Source organism: Manis javanica, chromosome 14, assembly GCF_040802235.1.
Source record: "Manis javanica isolate MJ-LG chromosome 14, MJ_LKY, whole genome shotgun sequence".
Taxonomy (NCBI): domain Eukaryota; kingdom Metazoa; phylum Chordata; class Mammalia; order Pholidota; family Manidae; genus Manis; species Manis javanica.
The window spans coordinates 25,080,750-25,086,911 of record NC_133169.1 but is presented as its reverse complement, the minus strand read 5'-3'; positions in this window follow the sequence as shown (position 1 = coordinate 25,086,911).

Sequence of the window (6,162 nt, the reverse complement as noted above, 5' to 3'; positions counted from 1 at the left end):
TCTGTGACATTCTGCCATGAAAGTTTACCTGTTATGACCACACTGAGCTACTCTGTCTCCTCAAGTCAGTAAGATTGTCAGGGTCTGTGTGGCTGCTTCCCCTGCATGGCAGTACAGACATTTCTTTTGGTCAGAAACCCAAGGCGAGTAGGGCTCACCATCTTTGTCTCCCTTTTCTTGGGAATCACAATCACATACTGTCTGTTGTTCTATTTGTCAAATATATTTCCTATATTTTCTTTAGTTTTCTAGATATTTATGGCATGAATATTCATCCCACAACAGCTTAATCCCTCACCAGCAGGAGCTTCTCCTTTACTATTTGAGAGTTTTTTTGTGAGATGTGATTTCCCCTTTAAATCTCTTCTCTAAACACTGATCTATATTTTCCACATATAACCTGCATTTTCTAATTACAATTTTTTGTGAACTTTTCCTTCCTCCAAATAAATAATAAATACAAAATACAATTTCAAACCTTTCCGACTCAGCAAATAATTTTTTTCTCTTGTTGTATGTTTAAGCTCACAAATTATGGTTCCTATTAAATATCCAAGCATTCTTTTAAATATGAATGTCTTCAATCTACAACTAATAATTTGCTCCAGTTCTGTGAATAATCCACCTTCTATGCTCCACCAATAAATTCTCTTATTTTTCAAACAAAAATGAAGGAATACAAATTTAATTTAATGCTCTGTTCAGTTTAGATACACTCTATTGAATTCCTCATTTAATTTTCACAGAAGTAGTGCTAAAGCTTATGTTTTCATTAATTTACCAAAAACCTTCTCACAATCCATAACATGGTACTGTCTATACATTATTAAGAGGATAGTAGAATGCCTGATTTCATCTGCAATGAGCAAATAGAATGAATTATGCATACTTCTTTTTTTAACTGAATAAAGAGGATGTACTTCATTTGACTACAAATATGTAACTTTTAATTCAGTCCAAGGGAAGCACACACCAGAAACTTATATCCTGCTCAGTAAGAGAATTATAGTGAGGCTTTATACTGTATCTGCAAAATGTGTGTTTAAATGGAAATACTTTATCAGACTCTATCATTATCAAAATTCATTGTAGATTATCCTGTTGTAAATATCATTTTTCATGTCTATGTATTTCTTGTTCCAAAATCGAAGTTTAAAACATTCATTTGAGCCAGAGCATCTCACCCTGTCAATTGACTATTACCAATGTCAACTGACAACTCTAATTTTTTTTCCATACATCAAATTGTGCTCCTGAGAAAAAGTCATCTGTGCTTCTATTTAACCATATAAGCATGTTTTCCTTATGAACAACAGCATTTTTAAAGAAAAATATACATGCTCCCTGAGATTTTCAAAATAATTCTTTTTGACTATCTATTAGACTTAGTTCCTAAAAGCAATTACTGCACAAATAGAAATAATGAAAACAATACATACAGCACTCCGTTGTGTGCTGGGCAGTCTTATTGAGGATTAAAGTACACTTATTCTTTTGCTTTGTTACTTAGCAAACTGACACCAATGATTTGGAGCTACTTCAGACACCAGTTCCAGGCTTTTCTCCAGGCCCCTTCTTGTACTTAAAACCAATTCAGTCTTCTTCTGCAGCAAAACTTAATCCATTTTGCTACAAAGGTGAATAAAATATGTTCCCTTCTTTCCAGTGCATATCCTCATAAGATTTCAAATTGAAAAACAGAAGATCATCTAAGTGAATTTTAGCACCGATAAGGAAAATTTAAAACTACATTCCAAATATTATTGTTCCCAGAGGCCTTTCACAGATGAAAATCCTTGACTGATTCCATAACTTCTGACATGCTGCCATAATTCATCTGCCACAAAGGAGAGTTTCTTTCTACCATATCCCTATTTCTCCTTTGTAGACTCACAGATGTTCATCTCCAGCCACTTATGGGATTCATGGACTCAGACTCTCTACCTAAATACACTGGAAGCTGAGATATGAAATCAAAATGGCACTTTACTTAATAACTTATAGAATGTTATTGACTAATAGAACCAGAAACTAATATCCTAGGGCCAGTCTGCTGTCAACCTGAGAGTGCTTCTGGAAAACCAACATACAGGCTGAGGATTACTTGATGACAACAAATCAGAGAAAGGGAAGTGGGACATTAAAATAAAATGCTTAATAACATCAAGCAATCCAAAGCATCCCTCTTTACAAGAGAGTTACAGTGGACACCCAATAAGATACAGCATGCCTGCAGATCAGAAACCACTCCCACAATTTTTGGTATGTTGTAATTTAATTTTCATTTATCTTAAGATTTTTTTTAAATTTCTTTTTTGACCCATTCTTTTTTCAGGAACATGTTGTTTTAGCTCCACATTATTTATGAACTTTCCAGTTTTTTCTTGTAATTGATTTTCACTCATACAATTTTGACCAGAAAGAATATTTGATATAATTCAAATCTTCTCAAATTTACTAAGACTTGTCTTGTGGTATAATATATGATCTATCCTGGAGAACATTTCATTTGTGCTTGTGAAGAATGTGTATTCTAATGTTGTTCAATGCAGTGTTCTGTATATACCTGGTAGGTCTATCAGTTTGAAAATGTAGTTTAAGCCCAGTGTTTCCTTATTGCTTTTCTGTCTGGATGATCTAGCTGTTGCTGAAAATGGAGTATGAAAATCCTCTGATATTATATTGTTTTCTATTTCTTCCTTCAGATCTTTTAATATTTGCTTTATATATTTATGTGCTCATATGTTGGGTGCATATTTACAGTTATACCCTTTTGATGAATTGACCTCTTTATCATTATATAATGACCTTCTTGGTCTTTTTTTAAGGTCTTTGGCTTAATGTCTATTTTACCTAAAAATAGAAGAAATGGATGCAGCAAAGCAGTTCTAAGGGGGGTGTCATAGCAATAAACATCTACATAAAGGAACAAAAGAAATATCATGTAAAAAAACTATTTTTACATATCAGGAAACTATAAAAATAAGGGACTAAGTCCAAAGTTAAAATAAGATCAGAGGAGAAATAAATGAAATAGAGACCAGAAAGCTATAGAAAAGATCACTGAAACTAAGAGCTGCCTTTTTTAAGAGATAAAGAAAACTGACCAACTTCTATCTAGACTAAGAAAAGAAGAGAGGATTCAAATTAAGTCAGAAATGAAAGAGGAGACATTACAAGTAATGCAGCAGATATACATAAAGTCACAAAAGGCTACTATGAACAATTACGTGGCAACAACTTGAAGAGCCTAGAAGAGATGGATAAATTCCCAGAAACACATAACCAAGATGAACCAGGAAGAAGTAGAAAATAAGTAAGGACATTTAATCACTCATCAAAAAACCTCTCAACACACACAAAAATGTCCAGGATCAGATGACTTCACTGGTATTTCTATGAAATTTTTGAAGACTTAATACTAATTTTTCTCAAACTCTTCCAAAAAAAAATTAGGAGCATTTCCAAACTCATTTTATGAGGCCAGCATTACCTTGATACCAAACTCAGACAAGAACACTACAGGAAAAGAAAATTATAGGCCAATACCCCTGATGAACATAGAGGCAAAATCATCATCAAAATATCAGCAAACCAAATCTAACAATACGTTAGAATAATACATCCCACCACACAATATATAAACCATGATAAAGTGGGATTCATTGCAGGAAACACAAGGATGGTTCAATATCTGCAAATAAACTGTTGTAATACACCATGTTAACAAAATGAAGGATAAAAATTATGTGATAATCTCAGTAAATGGAGAAAAAGTATTCTATAAAATTCAACCTCCTTTCATGATAAACACTCTCAACAAATTGATTGTAGAGGGAATGTACCTCAACATAATACAGGCGTATATGACAAACCCACAGCCAACATTATATTTAATAAAGAAATGCTGAAAGCTCTAAGACAAAGATCAAGACAAGAATGCCCACTGTCACTACTTTTATTCAACATTCTATCAGAAGTCCTTGGCAGAGCAATTAGGCAAGAGGAAGACATCAAAGTATCAAAATTGGGAAGAAAAGTGTAAAACTGTCTCTATTTGTAAGAGATTTTATATATAAAAAACCCTAAAGACTCCATAAACACTCTGTTAGAAAAAAAGAATTCAGTAGTTTCAGGATACAAAATTAATATATAAAAATAAGTTCCAATTCTAGCAGAACAACAACAACCTATCAGAAATAGAAATTAAGGAAACTATGACTTTACAATAACACCCAAAAAGGAAAATAGTTAGGAATAAATCTAACCACAGAGGTGAAAGTTCTATATATTGAAAAACTACAAGACATCAGTGAAAGAAATGGAAGAAGGCACAAATAAATGGAAATAAATTCTGAATTCATGGATGGGAATAATTAATATTGTTAAAATGTTCTTACTACTCAGAGTGATGTACAGACTCAATAAAATCCTTATCAAAATTCCAGTAGCATTTTTTAACAGAAATACAACAAACTTAAAATTTGTATGAAAAAAAAGACTGAATAACCAAAGCAATCTTGAGAATGAAGAACAAAGACAGAGGCATCACAGGTCCTGATTTCAAACTATATTACAAAGCTATTGTAATCAAAACAGTATGGCACTGGCATAGAAAAGACACATGTATCAATAGAAAAGAATAGAGAACCCAGTAATAAACCCAACACATATATGGTCAATTAAACTATGACACAGGAACCACAAATATGTAATGGAAAATGGACAGTCTCTTTAATAAATTGTAGTGGGAATAATGGATAGCAACATGCAACAGAGTGAAACTGGACCACTATCTGATATCATACATAAAAATCATGTCAAAATGGATTAAATATGTGAACATCAGACATGAAATTCATAAAACTCCTAGAATAAACTATAGGAGGTAACATATGCCATCAGCACATATGGCAGTTTATCTTCACTCAAAAGAAAGTGACAACAAACTATGGACAACTTTTTACCTGCTCATCACTACCACACATACTTGATTTTTGCAAAAGTATTTATGTTACAAAAAACAAAAGGAGTCCAATTCCTGGGGTTGTGCATTTATCTCTTGCTTGATATGGGCATTAGACAATTAGGCATTATATCCAGGTACAGCACTACAAAGTCTTTAAGCATTACTTAGACTCAAACAGATCTTGAGTGAAAGAATCAGTTTTAACAATTAGTAAGACATTCACTCTCTGAAATTTTTTTCTAAAAGGTTTCCTTCAGAGACTTTTTTAAGTCTTTTTTTGAGCTTACCAAAGATGATTCAATTATTTACTTCAAACAGCCATTGTTAGCATCTGAAACAAAACTTCTAGTACAGTGGAAAGAACACAAACCCTGCACAAAAAGTCCAAAGATCTGTATCAAGATTCTATGCTGACCATTGATGATGTGCTTTGAACATTATATATCTCCCTGGTGTCTAAAATGTTTTAATAATATGTAAAATGAGAAACTTTTACCAGATTGTATCTAAATCTATTCTACTCATTAGCACTATGCAAAATGGTCTTTAGAATGAAATTCATTGAAGGCCTTTTAAAAAGAAGAGCTAAGTAGTAGTAATTTATAAGAAGAGAAAATTTATTTGCTACTTCACTTCCCACATTTATTCATCTGTCAATTCATTCATTATGTAATTAAAATACATGTTTATTAAGAATCTATTAAAGCCAAAGAAACCTTTCCTGTGGACCATCCTTTACTGGCCAGTGTTCAATGTATGCATGTTGTGCCACATCTTTATTCCTTACTGAGGCTCCCCTACCACCATATTTTAATATTTATAATGCCTCCTTTCAAATTCTCATTCCTTTAGCTAATCAGTTTTTCAGTGTGATTAAATTACATTTGTGTTAAAAGATAATAGGAATAAAAATAAAATAAAGATATTAACTTAAAAAAAGTCCTGTGCTAATAATGAGTGCAGAAATAGATCTATAGACATATATTCAATTACAACACAGATCCACACACAGTTATTCAATGCAAGAAAAAAGCTTTAAAATAAGTGGTACTTAAACAACTGCTTAATGTTATGGAAAAAAATGCATCTTGACATTTAGCACACACAATACACAATACTTTTCTTAAAATGGATCATAGATCTAATTGCAAAAGTTAAAACTATAAAAAAAGTATGTATGGAATAAAAGAGAA